Here is a 16078-nt window from a genome sequence, read left to right on the forward strand (position 1 = left end):
ATTACTTTATCCTATCCTAGGTAACATCAAAACTCAAAATAACAGACAATGACTTATTTCACCACTCTCGCCACCCTGTCTGCATCACACCAAACGACGAGCATCACAAACACCGGGAATCTTCCCCTTCATTTGGCTCTTTTCTCATATCCGGCGATGTTTGCTATTTTATAGGACAAATAGAACGTGCAACGATCTACAACAGAACTGTCAAAGCAAAAGGGATCACAGCCTGCATCCACTCCATTTCCTTATATAAAAAGGAAACCTTATACTCAGTGTCATATATTTAGATAAATCTGCTTATACCATTCCATATAAATATGTATATATTATGGCAAATAACCTATATCTATATAGGCCAAAACCAGATGGCTGTTGAGATTGGCCCATAAAGAAATATGCAAATGACAATTACTTGAAATCACAGAAGAAAATAAATGATATGTATAAGCAGTTGTGTGTGGAAATGAAAACACTAGACATGTTTTGCCAATACTCTTATTTCTTATTCTTGAGTGGCATACATTTTCTGTTAATTCCCCACATTTTACTTAGTTTTGTTTTCTCCGCCATACTACAGTGAGGGAAAAAAGTATTTGATCCCCTGCTGATTTTGTACGTTTGCCCACTGACAAAGAAATGATCAGTCTGTAATTTTAATGGTAGGTTTATTTGAACAGTGAGAGACAGAATATCAACAAAAAAATCCAGAAAAACGCATGTCAAAAATTTTATAAATTGATTTGCATTTTAATGAGGGAAATAAGTATTTGACCCCTCTGCAAAACATGACTTAGTACTTGGTGGCAAAACCCTTGTTGGCAATCACAGAGGTCAGATGTTTCTTGTAGTTGGCCACCAGGTTTGCACACATCTCAGGAGAGATTTTGTCCCACTCCTCTTTGCAGATCTTCTTCAAGTAATTAAGGTTTCGAGACTGACGTTTGGCAACTCGAACCTTCAGCTCCCTCCACAGATTTTCTATGGGATTAAGGTCTGGAGACTGGCTAGGCCACTCCAGGACCTTAATGTGCTTTTTCTTGAGCCACTCCTTTGTTGCCTTGGCCGTGTGTTTTGGGTCATTGTCATGCTGGAATACCCATCCACGACCCATTTTCAATACCCTGGCTGAGGGAAGGAGGTTTTCACCCAAGATTTGACGGTACATGGCCCCGTCCATCGTCCCTTTGATGCGGTGAAGTTGTCCTGTCCCCTTAGCAGAAAAACACCCCCAAAGCATAATGTTTCCACCGCCATGTTTGACGGTGGGGATGGTTTCTTGGGGTCATAGGCAGCATTCCTCCTCCTCCAAACACGGCAAGTTGAGTTGATGCCAAATAACTCCATTTTGGTCTCATCTGACCACAACACGTTCACCCAGTTGTCCTCTGAATCATTCAGATGTTCATTGGCAAACTTCAGACGGGCATGTATATGTGCTTTCTTGAGCAGGGGGACCTTGCGGGCGCTGCAGGATTTCAGTCCTTCACGGCGTAGTGTGTTACCAATTGTTTTCTTGGTGACTATGGTCCCAGCTGCCTTGAGATCATTGACAAGATCCTCCTGTGTAGTTCTGGGCTGATTCCTCACTATTCTCATGATCATTGCAACTCCACGAGGTGAGATCTTGCATGGAGCCCTAGGCCAAGGGAGTTTGACAGTTCTTTTGTGTTTCTTCCATTTGCGAATAATCGCACCAACTGTTGTCACCTTCTCACCAAGCTGCTTGGCAATGGTCTTGTAGCCCATTCCAGCCTTGTGTAGATCTACAATCTTGTCCCTAACATCCTTGGAGAGCTCTTTGGTCTTGGCCATGGTGGAGAGTTTGGAATCTGATTGATTGATTGCTTCTGTGGACAGGTGTCTTTTATACAGGTAAGAAACTGAGATTAGGAGCACTCCCTTTAAGAGTGTGCTCCTAATCTCAGCTCGTTACCTGTATGAAAGACACCTGGGAGCCAGAAATCTTTCTGATTGAGAGGGGGTCAAATACTTATTTCCCTCATTAAAATGCAAATCAATTTATAACGTTTTTGACATGCGTTTTTCTGGATTTTTTTGTTGTTATTCTGTCTCTCACTGTTCAAATAAACCTACCATTAAAATTATATACTGATCATTTCTTTGTCAGTGGGCAAACGTACAAAATCAGCAGGGGATCAAATACTTTTTTCCCTCACTGTATATTCAATGTAGTGCTTTCACATGTTTACTATACATTTTTTCATTCGAAAAGTAAAGAAACTGGACTTCCATGATTGTCCCATTATATTATACATCTTGCTCAAGTCTATACAACAATAAAACATATATTTTTAAATGGCAAATAAATAAGACCTGACTGTAACATCATCAACTCAAAGTTTAGATCTTAACCCTCCTTTAACACATATTTTCATCATAGACATGGAATACAAAAATCAAAACTGTAAATTGAACTAGACAAGAATAGGGGAAAAAAATGTAATAAAAACATTGTTGATGACAATAAAAAATGTAATAATCTGTTAATGGTCCAGTTTCAATTGTTTCCGAGTGACAAAGTAAACACAGTTCTTTGCTCCTCCATCCTCTATGACAAGATGCCGTGTCCATGTTGGGTCATTATTTTGCATTATGTTGATGAATGTCCTGTGATGAATTCAAGGCATTCCATCATTAGTCTATTCCTTTTTAAATGTTTATAATTGTATTTATTTTGATTTATCAGTGGGTGCTGCGGCACCCTCAGCACCACTACTTCCCGCGGCTATGGCTCTCTGTACTCCACTTCAGACCACACACACCTCCTGCAGGTGACCCTGCAACCGGCGCTCAGACTGGAGAGGTGATGTGCGAATCATCTGCAGGATCATAAGGTCTCGACTCCCTGACGGCAACTGGTCTGCGTTCCATGCCAGTGCACCTGTGGAAGATTAGACATTGGAATGGCGAGGGAAAAGACTGATGAAATGAACAACCAATATGCGACATCTATAATGGACATTTCCACAGAAGGGTGTTTTTCCCCCTGAATGCTCACCAACTCTAGCAGTGTCCCTCTAGTGTAAAAAGCTTTTTGCCAGCTGCTGCATCCCAGATCTGTACGTAGCCTTTGTGAGTCCCGACTGCCACATGATTGCCCCTAAATCAGAAACACACAGCATTGGAGTCAGCAAACCACACAAAAACACCAGATGTAAAAGGTGTTATGGTGGGACTGACAAACTGCAGATTATATGGAGTTGAATTTACTCACTCTGACCAGCCCACTGATGTAACAGAATCTCCCTCCACTGCTAAATCACACAGACGAGTTACCTGGAAAAATAAATCAATGCACATCTGGGGGCTTGTATAGAAATGAACATAATGTGTAATGACAGGATAATGAAATCACATGCACATGTATTAGTCAGACAAGCAGTAGCTGGCTGGTTCAGGCACTCCAGAGATAGACAAGTGCCTAAGCCTGCTTAGCACATTTAGAGCAGACCAGTCCACAAGGTTGAGGTAGAAGTCATCTTGTAGTTCTGGAGCATCCAAGACCTTGAATGGGATCTTTGCGATTTTACGAGTCAGCTTCCAGGGTGACAGTAGGAACTTCTGACTGCAAAGACAGAAAACAAACCATATGAAATTAACGTTGATTTGTAGTTAACAGTAACCACTCTGCATCTTTACAGAGAGGCTGCCATTCGATCCTTTCACCTTTTACTACTTACAGGTGACAACGAGTAGAGAGAGATTCTGTTGTCCTCATCTAGTGTGGATCTCTAAGCACTGAGAGAGTACTGCACATAAAAGATAGATTTGGGTCAGACCTTGCTCCAAATAACTCCATGTAGCTTGGAAATGAGAGATACAGTGAGACATTCTTACACCGAAGAGACTCATCTTTTCTGGTGTGGAGGGCTGCAATCGTTTGTCCTCTGTCTGGGGGTCCTTTGTTGATGTCTGCGCCAAGCAGCTAATTTTTCAGCAAAGCAGATAAGGCCAGCCCATTCGCTAATAGAGAACCACAGTTACATGAATATACACTTACCGAATAGTTTAATTGGTACACCCATCTAGTACCGGGTTGGCCCCCCTTTGCCTCCAGAACATCCGGAATTATTCGGGGCATTCTACAAGGTGTCGGAAATGTTCCACAGAGATGTTGGTCCATGCTGACGCGATGGCATAACGCAGTTGCTGCAGATTGGACGGCGATACATTCATTCTGCCAGCAGCCCGTTCCATCTCATCACAAAGATGCTCTATTGGGTTGAGGTCTGCGGACTGCGCAGGCCACTCAAGTAAATTGAATTCGTTGTCATTTTCCAGGCAATGTTTTTCCACTCCTCCAATTGAGCCGTTTCGACCACACCGGGTTCGTCTGCTGCAATAGCCATCCATGACAAGAACGGACGAGTTGTGTGTTCCAAGATGTCGTTCGGGACACCACTGTTGTACTGCGCCGGTATTTGTTTGTTTGTGGCCAGCCTTTTAGCTTGCACAATTATTGCCATTATACACTCACCGGCCAGTTCATTAGATACACCATCCCATTCACGAAAAATAATCGCTCCTACAAACCGTGAGTCATTTGGCCATGGCTTGCTATATAAAGCAGGCAGACAGGCATCGAGGCATCCACTGTTTGATTGAACCTTAAAATTGGCAAAACAAGTGACCTAAGCGACTTTGAACATGCCATAATTGTCGGTGCCAGGCTTGGCGGATCCAGTATCTCAAACTGCTGCCCTCCTGGGCTTTTCATGCACAACAGAGTCTAGGATTTATCGAGAATGTTGCGACAAATAAAAAACATTCAGTCAGCATCAAACCTGTGGGCAAAAACAGCTTGTTGAAGAGAGAGGTCGAAGGAGTGTACACTGTGTGCCTTTCTTAGGTGCTGGTAATTTCCTATGATGTGGCTTAGTTTGTCATGTTACTTACCTTGGCTGCTGTCAGATGTTGCATCCTTTATTTTTCCATTCTGACTTGATCTCTCATTTTCCTAAAAACACAAATTACATTTAAAAAAATGTATCCATGAGCTGACTAAATGTGTCAAATTAAGCTATAGGGAGTTAATGTTGTATCAGGAGAAATCTATTTAAATTCATTGACTTTTTGACAGCATTCCTTTAGATAAAAAAAAAGAAAGAAAGCATCATACTGCACATGCTTGGCCATGGAAGAAGTGGTCAGGAAGTTACTTTTTTTTTTTACCTGAATACCAAAATATTTATGAGATAAAGGTGCTCAAAGTAGACCCTTTTTGCATATCCCCACCATATTATGCGACATCCATGTTTTTATCACTGGAAAAGATAAATGGTTGAGTTCGATATCATTTAAAAGCTTAAAAATGGGGTTGTCAAACTATTTTATAACTTCTTAAAATTAAGCACATTAATATGATTTTCAACCGGTGTAGAGCCTAACTGGCATACATATGTGGCGTGTGAGTTTGAAGTTTGGGGAAGATAATTTTCACTATAAAAATGCACATTTATAATAAAGCATTACATGCATAATCGCATTTGCAGTCACTTGAGGATGGTGTTTTCCCGCTAATTGATTGCATTTTGAAACATTCTTGCTTATAGCCTACTACCATGTGCGCATTGCTGGCCTGTGGTGTGGTGTGTGGATTTTAATGCCCACAACACACTCTGGGGGAGGGGCGGGGGGACGGATGGAAATGGCCAAATTATGGAAAATCTGATAGAAGTTAAAGATCTGGTGTGCTTGAATGATGGCTTAGGGACTAGGATTGATGTAGTTACAGGGAAAGAGTGCAATGGACCTCACTCTGGTATCTAGTGTGATGGCAGGAATCTGTGAGTGTGAGGAATGGTAGGAGTCAACAGTAGGGAGTGATCATTACCCCATAGTATGCACAGTAGGCCAGAGGGAGGTGGAGGTGTCAGTGGATGGAGTAGGCAGGTGGGTGTTTGAAAGGGCAAAGTGGGATCAGTTTCAGGAGTGAAGTGAGCGGGTGATGGCTCGGGTGGATTTGAGAGGGGAAGTGGATAGTATGAATAACTGGGTGAGAACAGCGTTAGTGGGAGCAGCTACTGAGGTGATACCTAAGAGTTCAGGGAGGAGGAGGAGGAAAGTAGTCCCATGGTGGACAGAGGAGTGTGGGGCAATGGTGAGAAGTAGGAACAGGGCGTTTAGAGTACTGAAAAGGACACATAACTTCCAACATCTGATTCAGTATAAGCAGGCCCAGACTCTGGTGAGGAGAACTATTCGTCAGGCAAAGAGGTAATGTTGGCGTCGGTTCTGTGACACCATTGGAAGGGCGACACCAGTGGGAGAAGTGTGGGGGATGATTAAGCGGAAGAGTGGGGTCAGAAGGGAGTGGGATTATCCAGTGTTGACGACTGGGGAGGATGGGTAGTAAGATGAGATGGCAGATGATGGCCGAAGCGTTTGTCCAAGTGCATAGCTCGGCAAATTTGTCAGAGGAGGGGCAGAGGGGGAGAGAGAGAACGAGAGAGGAGCATCCTGGAGTGCTGGATAGGAGGGAGGATATAAATGATGCGTTGAATGCACCATTTACAATGGTAGAGGTGAAAAGGGCAACTTCACCTGGGAAAGATGAGGTGTGCTATGTTATGTTGGCCCAACTTAGTGATGAGGCACTGGATAAGGTATTGGTGTTGTACAACAGTGTGGGAGAAGGGGAAACTACCAGGCAGCTGGAAGGAGGCAGTAGTGGTACCAATCCGGAAGCTAGGGAAGGACCCAACGAGGCCAACAAGCTATTGGCCAATAGCCTTAACATCACATGTATGTAAGATTATGGAGCGTGTGATAATGGAGAGGCTAAGGGAATTTATATGTTTAAAGTAATGATAAGAGAATCTGAATGACATTAAGAGTAATGACTAAAGTATTTCACCCTAATAGTTACAGAAGCTGAGACAATGTGTTTAGACATAACACTAGAATATTGTGAGACAGTGGGAACATTGTGTTTGTGTGTGATAAAGAGGAACTGACAACAGACATGTTTTGGTACTGTGAGACCAAGGACAGGAGATAAAGTTCCTCCACCCAGGGAGGAACAGATGCGCTTGTAGACTTGTAGGCGCTTGTTGGAGTTATATAAAAGGCTGTGCGCAGAATCTGAGTCTTTGCCTAATTCTTATTAACCCTAGCTTTACAACCTAGGGGAAATTGGTCAAAGCTATAGTGATTGTTATCATCATTGGGATTGAAAATTCTCGTGACACTAACTTACTTCCTGGAGAGCAGGGGGTTAGTATCGCCACATCAAAGCGGATTCAGGAAGGGTAGGGGAACAATGGACCCAGTGCTCTGCTAAGAAGCAGAGGTCAGGAAGGCCCAGGTGAACAAGGAGACTGTTGTAGCTGTATTTTTTGATGTGGAGAAGGCGTATGATATGATGTGGAAGGAGGGGTTGTTAATCAAGCTTGATATTATGTGGGTAGGAGGAAGAACGTACAACTGTATAAAGGATTTCCTGTTTGGAAGGTCTATCCAGGTGAGGGTGGGGAAGTCTCTCTCAGCCAGCTACATGGTGGATAATGGTACTCCACAGGGGATCGTGATTAGTCCTCTGTTGTTCTCAATCATTATCAATGATGTTTACTCTCAGGTACAGCCGGATATTGGGAGGTTGTTATTTGCAGATGTTGGAGCCTTATGGAAGAGAGGAAGAAATATGCCATATATAGTCAAGAAGGTACAGGAAGCAATTGATGAGGTAGAGCAGTGGGCATTAATGTGGGGATTCAGGTTCTCTGTAGAAAAAAGTCAGACAGTTGTCTTTACCAGGAGGAAGCTGGGAGATGAGGTATGCTTGAGGTTATATGGGAGAAACTTGGAGAGGGTTGGGGCCTTCAGGTTCCTTGGGGTATACTTTGATACTAGAATGACCTGGGCAGAACACATTGAGAGAGTGGTGGGAAAGCGTAAGAAGGTACTAAATGTGATGCGCTGTCTGACAGGGAAGGAGTGGGGGGGCTGGGCGTGCTTCATTGAAGACCATATAAACTCAGCAAAAAATGAAACGGCCCTTTTTCAGGACCCTGTCTTTCAAAGATAATTTGTAAAAATCCAAATAACTTTACAGATCTTCATTGTAAAGGGTTTAAACACGGTTTCCCATGCTTGTTCAATGAACCATAAACAATTAATGAACATGCACCTGTGGAACGGTCGTTAAGACACTAACAGCTTACAGACGGTAGGCAATTATAAGGTCACAGTTATGAAAACTTAGGATACTAAAGAGGCCTTTCTACTGACTCTGAAAAACACCAAAAGAAAGATGCCCAGGGTCCCTGCTCATCTGCGTGAACGTGCCTTAGGCATGCTGCAAGGAGCCATGAGAACTGCAGATGTGGCCAGGGCAATAAATTGCAATGTCCGTACTGTGAGACGCCTAAGACAGCGCTACAAGGAGACAGGACGGACAACTGATCGTCCTCGCCGTGGCAGACCACATGTAACAACACCTGCACAGGATCGGTAAATCTGAACATCACACCTGCGGGACAGGTACAGGATGGTACCATCAGTGCTCAGACTGTACGCAATAGGTTGAGAGAGGCTGGACTGAGGGCTTGTAGGCCTGTTGTAAGGCAGGTCCTCACCAGACATCACCAGCAACACGTCGCCTACGGGCACAAACCCACTGTCGCTGGACCAGACAGGACCGGAAAAAGTGCTCTTCACTGACGAGTCGTAGTTTTGTCTCACCAGGGGTGCTGGTCGGATTTGCGTTTATCGTCGTTACACCGAGGCCTTTACTCTGGAGCGGGATCGATTTGGAGGTGGAGGGTCGGTCATGGTCTGAGCTGTGTGTCACAGCATCATCGGACTGAGCTTGTTGTCATTGCTGGCAATCTCAACGCTGTGCGTTACAGGGAAGACATCCTCCTCCCTCATGTGGTACCCTTCCTGCAGGCTCATCCTGAGATGACCCTCCAGCATGACAATGCCACCAGCCATATTGCTCATTCTGTGCATGATTTCCTGCAAGACAGGAATGTCAGTGTTCTGCCATGGCCAGCGAAGAGCCCGGATCTCAATCCCATTGAGCACGTCTGGAACCTGTTGGATCGGAGGGTGAGGGCTAGGGTCATTCCCCCCAGACATGTACGGGAACTTGCAGGTGCCTTGTTGGAAGAGTGGGGTAACATCTCACAGCAAGAACTGGCAAATCTGGTGCAGTCCATGAGGAGGAGATGCACTGCAGTACTTAATGCAGCTGGTGGCCACACCAGATACTGACTGTTACTTTTGATTTTGACCCCCCCTTTGTTCAGGGACACATTATTCAATTTCTGTTAGTCACATGTCTGTGGAACTTGTTCAGTTTATGTCTCAGTTGTTGAATCTTATGTTCATACAAATATTTACACGTTAAGGTTGCTGAAAATAAACGCAGTTGACAGTGAGGACGTTTCTTTTGTTGCTGAGTTTATGTTGCATTTATCCGATCTGTAATAGACTATGGAAGTATAGGGTACGGTTCAGCAGCCCGGACATCATTGGAAAGGCTAGATGTCATACAGGGACAAGGACTAAATATTTAGTGGGGCGTTTCGGACGTCCCCCAGTGGCTGCACTTCAGGTAGAGATGGGGGAAATGCCATTGTAGATTAGGAGACAGCAGCTGGCAATGAATTATTGGGTCAGCCTACAGGGACATGGGGTATCTCATCCTGTGAAAGGGATTTCAGGCATGCTGGGAACACGAGCGAAGACAGAACACAAGCTTTGGGTGGGTGGATAATACCCAGGCGAAGGAGATGGGACTGTGTGGAAGGGAGTTTAGTCCAACGATAGCTATCCCTGTGAATCCACCATGGCTCCTCCCACCTCCAGTAGTAGATCTAGAAGTATTGGAGAGACTAGGGAAAGATAGGATGGGTGTTGATCCATCTCATTTGTTTAAGAGATGTCTGGATACTGTGTATCAGAATTGTGTGGCCATATACACAGATGGTTCAAAAGATCCAAGGACAGGACGTACTGGGTCAGCATTTGTAGTGCAGGAATGTGGGGTGAAAGTCAGGGAACGTATTACAGATCATCTGGCTGTATATATGGCGGAGGTGATGGCCATACTGTTAGCCTTGCAGTGGGTGGAGAAAGTTAAGCCAGAAAGAGTAGTTATTGCTCTGATTCATGTGCAGTGCTAAGGGGTCTCCAGTCCTTTATATCACGTAGCAGTCAAGACCTGCTTTATGAGGTGCTACAAACCCATGGCAGGAGTAAACAAATGGGTATACAGATAATATTTACATGGGTCCCAGCTCATGTGGGAGGGGAGGGAAACGAGGCAGTTGATGTACTGGCTAAACAAGCACTAAGTAGTGGGGATGTTGATGTGGCAGTTTAAATGAGCAAGGCAGAGACAAAAAGCATGATATGGACAGTGACAGTGGAGAAATGGCAGGAGCAGTGGAATAGAGATACTAAGGACAGGCATTTATTTCAAGTACAGAGGAAATTTGGGGAGAACAGCAGGAAGGGACATGAGAGAGAAGACTATATTTACAAGAATAAGGGTGGGACACAGCCAGTTGAATAAGACCTTAAATGTGATAGGAAAGCATCCAACAGGAAAATGTGAGTATTGCCAGGAAACAGAGACCGTGGAGCATGTATTGATACAGTGTGGACATTGGAGGGAAAGAGAGAGGATGAGATCTAGTATGAGGGAGAAGGGGATATAGGAAATTCGTTTAAAGAGTATATTGAGTAGAACGTCATTAGATATAGTCTCAAATATGTTATCTTTTTTAAGAGCAACGAGGCTGGCAGGTAATATTAAGTTTTTCCCTGTCTCTGGCACACACTCCAGTACAGCAGGTGGCAGTAATGCACCATAACGTTGGATGCCAACCGCCGATAAACCCTACCGAAGAAGAAGAAGCATTGCTGCGCTTATAATGTGAAGAAATAGCTTAAAAGTATATCAACATTTTAAGCTAAACGTTCTGATCTGTTAGGTCAGCCTCATTGCTTTTAAAAGGTTTTTTGATGCTAGTGGTTGTATTAATTTGGGATCTATCGCATCTCACAACTGTCCCAGACTATGTTGGGAATATATATTTATTGCACATAAGGACAAGTTGACAAAATTAATAGGTCAACTGTTGTACTATGGGGGATAGTAGATTGACATAGGTTAGTGTTTTTGCTGTTCGTTAGGCCTACTCATCTTGTAGAAGATGTTCTTCAAACACTTTCAACATGCACGTCGGATATCGATAAGGACACACGCAGTTGCTTCCCCGATGTGTCTGTCTTTACTTGTAGAGACAGACAGGACCCAATCACGTGATGGACAATAAGGACCCAATCATGTGATGGACATTAAGAATAAGAACCTGCCCTCCAGGACACCTACACCACCCGATGTCACAGGAAGGCCAAAAAGATCATCAAGGACAACGACCACCCGAGCCACTGCCTGTTCACCCCGCTATCATCCAGAAGGCGAGGTCAGTACAGGTGCAAAGCTGGGACAAAGAAACAGAAGCTGTTTTTCAATCTCAAGGCCATCAGACTGTTAAACAGCCATCACTAACAGAGTGGCTGCTGCCAACATTAAGACTCAAATCTCTTGCCACTTTAATAAATTTAATAAATGGATTTAATAATGGTATCACTAGTCACTTTAAATAACGCCACTTTAATAATGTCTACATATCCTACATTACTCATCTCATATGTATATACTGTATTCTATACCATCTACTGCATCTGGCCTATGCCGCACGGCCATCGCTCATCCATATATTTATATGTACATATTCTTATTCATCCCTTTACATTTGTGTGTTTATGGTAGTCGTTGTGAATTTGTTAGATTACTTGTTAGATATTACTGCACTGTCGGAACTAGAAATGCAAGCATTTCACTACACTCACATTTACATCTGCTAACCATGTGTGTGACCAATAAAATTTGATTTGAGATATAGGAGTGAGCCAATGTGAGTGAGAGGCGCTTCCAGGCAGGAGAAAGGAATGAATTGTTATATTCAGCCCAAGGGCACAACAACCACTGGTCGCAAAAGTCAAAACATCCTATTTTATTCAGCTATGTTTAATTGCATTCTTAATACTATAAAATAACACCATGGAATTCTAAGCAAATCTTGTCTGCTAAATTTACATTTTACATTTAAGTCATTTAGCAGACGCTCTTATCCAGAGCGACTTACAAATTGGAAAGTTCATACATATTCATCCTGGTCCCCCCGTGGGGAATGAACCCACAACCCTGGCGTTGTAAGCGCCATGCTCTACCAACTGAGCCACACGGGACCTAAATGAACTTGTGTAGCCCCCAGCCAAATGGCATAGCCAGATCAGGGCCTAACATAAAGACAACTCAGAGTACGTTATTCTGTTCTTCTGAAATAGACTACATTTTCTTCATATAATGTTTCTTTAGACCTGTCGAAAATAAATAATGGATTTATTGGGATTGTGTAGGCTATATTAAATGGATTTATTAGACTTTTTTAAATGTAGATGTTCCAACGGTCTTTATCAGTGGCTTATAGGCTGTGCGTGGCAGCCAGGAGATGCTTAATGTGTTTATGTTAATAAACAGTTAATTCCCGAGAAACCGGCAGTTATTTGGTTGACAATCACCAGTTGACAATTTCATGCCCGCCACATGTCATTCCTACATATCCTGAGTAGTTACCAATATCAGTGGGTTTTGTGATGAATGAGCCATCTGATTCAATGAATGATGGAGTGGGGGTTTGCCTTTTTGCCCAAAAATGTATTTAAAGTGGTCCAAAGCTTTTTACTATCATTCATCTTTGTATCATAGTATAATTTCTTATTTTTATACAGTTTAGTCACGATTTCTCAATTTGCACTACATTTGCCAATCAGCTGTGCAGCCAGAGTTATTTGACATTCCTTTGCCTCATCTGTCTCAACCATTACATTTTTCAATACCTCATCAATCCACAGGGATTGGAATTTACAGTAATTTTCTTAATGGTTGCATGCTTATTAGTAACTGGAATAAGCAATTTCATAAATGTGTCAGGTACAGCATCTGGTTGCTCCTCATTACACACCATAGACCAGCAAATATTCTTTACACCATCAACACAGGAATCACTACAAAATGTATTGTATGACCTCTTATACACTATATTAGGCCCAGCCTTTGGAACTTTGGTTTTCCTAGATATGGCTACTATATTGTGATCACTACATCCAATGGATTTGGATACTGCTTTTAAGCAGGTTTCTGCAGCATTAGTAAAGATGTGATCAATACATTTGGATGATTTAATTCCTGTGCTGTTTAACTACCCTGGTAGGTTGACTGATAACTTGAACCAGATCGCAGGCACTGGTTACAGTTTGAAGCTTTTTCTTGAGTGGACAGCTTGATGAAAGCCAGTCAATATCTAGATCACCCAGAAAATATACCCCTTTGTTGATATCGCATACATTACCAAGAATTTCATATTATCCAGATACTGACTGTTAGCACTTGGTGGTCGATAGCAGCTTCCCACAAGAACGGGCTTTAGGTGAGGCAGGTCAACCTGTAGCCATATTACTTCACAAGCATGTCGCTACACCCACAATAACATCTGCTAAATATGTGTATGTGACCAATAACATCTGATTTAATTTGACAGTATTTAACATGAGATCCTCTAAGCTTTACAGGAATGTGGCTCTGAATATAGACCCCAACACTGCCCCCTTTGGAATTTCTGTATTTTCTATAGATGTTATAACCATGTATTGCTACCACTATCATTAAAAGGTATTATCGAAGTGACTTTCAGAGATAGTCAGAATATGAATGTTATCTGTTACTAGCAAGTTATCGAATTCATGAACCTTGTTTCTAAGGCTACATATGTTCATGTGGGCAAATTTTTAGCACTTTTCTGGGATACTTTTTTTATTGCTATTGATAGTTTTTTTATTGCTTTACTGGGAAGCTTATCAGAAGTAGACATGACAATGTAGTTAATGTTTCAGCTGCACACAGGGGACTTCCTACTAAGGCGCACTGCCTCAGTGCTAACAGTGTAACTCTGGTTCATATACATATGATTACTGCATACAATAGCTGTAGGATCGAGAGAGGCATTCAGGGGAGTTAGAGGGACAAATTAGCTTACTTACATTGTGACTGCCAACCCTTGTGATAATGTACATTTGCTGCAGAATTACGTCAACTCAGCGACACAATGGTAGGGATTATCTGAGCTGGGTTTGGGCCATTGATGTCAGTCTAAACGAAGCCTTGAAATGAATAGAGTCCAGGATCCAAGATGTTTTGGATGGACTCTGTCATTCCTGTAGAGCATCGTCTGTTTCCAGAAGGTGTCAAAGTGATCTATAAAAGTTCATCCAAAAGAGCAAATCTTTTAGCCAAGTGTGTAATGCCAGTAGCCTGCTGAATCTTTCACAACTGCGGCCCAACGTTATTACCGGACCTGAAATAAATGTGCCGCTTTTTGGAAGAGCTAAAATCAGTTATTTAAAATGTTCAGCAGTTCTGAGCTAGCCCTCCTAATGTAATTTGACCCCACATGGACTACGACAGCTGCAGCTCCTGAAGCAGCCTCGTAATGTCCTGTGCTCGTGCTCCAGGATAGCACAGGGTTTTTGCCCTGAGAACCAAGATGTTATTTACCATAAAGCTGCCAATGACGACATCTGGTGCAATGGCTGAGGAGGTCCGGCCGTTCTTTCGCCTCGAGTGGGTTTGCAAACCCCCCCCGAGGACCAAAGGGCGGTGGGGCTCGATGGATCCGAGCCAGCTGCAGTATCCATCGTGGATGATGAATGTGCCGGAGTCTCAGACAACCTCACAGTCGGAGCTCTGAGGATCTGAATCCGAGGTAGAAGCCACCGGAGAGGGAGACAGAATAGACAGCAGGTGGGGGCGGGAGGTCCTGTATAAACAAAGTCACTTCCTTGACAAATTCCTTCACAACGGCTCTGCAAAAGATGTTTATAACTAACCCAACATAGTAAATCTGTGTCGTTTACAGTGGGAGCAAATTAAGCATAGTAGGCAGAACAAGCAAGGAGGTGGGAAAAGCCAAGTACGAGCTAGCGAGATCCTATTGGCGCGTTGTAGCACGTATTTGCATATTTCCGTTAGGGAACGCCACCTTCGTGAAGTGCGCGTGTGAACAAACTCAATTCGACCTTGCACTTCTTCTAAACCAAAAAAAAAAGGGTATACTGAAAAATATAAATGCAACATGAGCTGAAATGAAAGATCCCAGAAATGTTCCATATGCACAAGAAGCTTATTTCTCTCAAATTCTGTGCACAAATGTATTTACTTCCCTGTCAGTCAGCATTTCTCCTTTGCCAAGATAATCCACCACCTGACCGGTGTGGCATATCAAGAAGCTGTAATGTATGGCGTTGTGTGGGCGAGCAGTTTGCGAATGTCAATGTTGTGGTGTTATGGTATGGGCAGGCATAAACTATGGAAAACAAACACAATTGCATTTTATCGACGGCAATTTGAATGCACAGAGATACTGTGATGAGATCCTGAGGCCCATTGTCGTACCATTCATTCGCAGTCTTCACCTCATGTTTCAGCATGATAATGGATGGCCTCATGTCGCAAGGATCTGTACACAATTCCTGGAAGCTGAAAATGTTGGCCTGCATACTCACCAGACTTGTTACCTATTGAGTATGTTTGGAATGCTCTGGATCGTCGTGCACGACAGCGTTCCAGTTCCCGCCAATATCCAGCAACTTCGCACAGCCATTTAAGAGGAGTGAGACAAAATTCCACAGGCCACAATCAACAGCCTGATTAACTCTATGCAAAGGAGATGTGTCACGCTGCATGAGGCAAATGGTGGTCACCCTAGATACTGACTGGTTTTCTGATCCATGTCCCTACTTTTTTTTAAAGGTACAGTATCTGTGACCAGCAGATGCATATCTGTATTCCCAGTCACATGAAATCCATAGATTAGGGCCTAATTTATTTCAATTGACTAATTTTCTGTAACTCAACTCAAAATAACTCAAAATTGTTGCATGTTGCATTTATATTTTTGTTCAGTATATATATCAT

At 43.0% G+C, this 16078-nt stretch overlaps 1 long non-coding RNA gene across 5 annotated transcripts; it reads right to left on the reverse strand.

The window, feature by feature from the left end:
• Positions 1 to 487: 487 nt before the first annotated feature.
• Positions 488 to 15814, reverse strand: LOC139578475 (uncharacterized). Of its 5 annotated transcripts, none has more exons than XR_011675559.1 (8): positions 15667 to 15814; positions 14660 to 14921; positions 14146 to 14359; positions 4924 to 4984; positions 3708 to 4811; positions 3242 to 3592; positions 3026 to 3127; positions 488 to 2908 (listed from the first exon to the last, which is right to left on the reverse strand). It is a non-coding gene; the product is annotated as an uncharacterized lncRNA (long non-coding RNA). The 5 variants fall into 5 exon arrangements; XR_011675560.1 differs by lacking the exon at positions 15667 to 15814 and having other exon boundaries at positions 3242 to 3303; positions 3479 to 3592; positions 14660 to 15355; XR_011675557.1 differs by lacking the exon at positions 15667 to 15814 and having other exon boundaries at positions 3708 to 3776; positions 4028 to 4811; positions 14660 to 15333.
• Between the last annotated feature and the right edge of the window lie 264 nt (positions 15815 to 16078).

This window comes from Salvelinus alpinus, chromosome 6 (genome assembly GCF_045679555.1).
Source record: "Salvelinus alpinus chromosome 6, SLU_Salpinus.1, whole genome shotgun sequence".
In the NCBI taxonomy this organism is placed as follows: domain Eukaryota; kingdom Metazoa; phylum Chordata; class Actinopteri; order Salmoniformes; family Salmonidae; genus Salvelinus; species Salvelinus alpinus.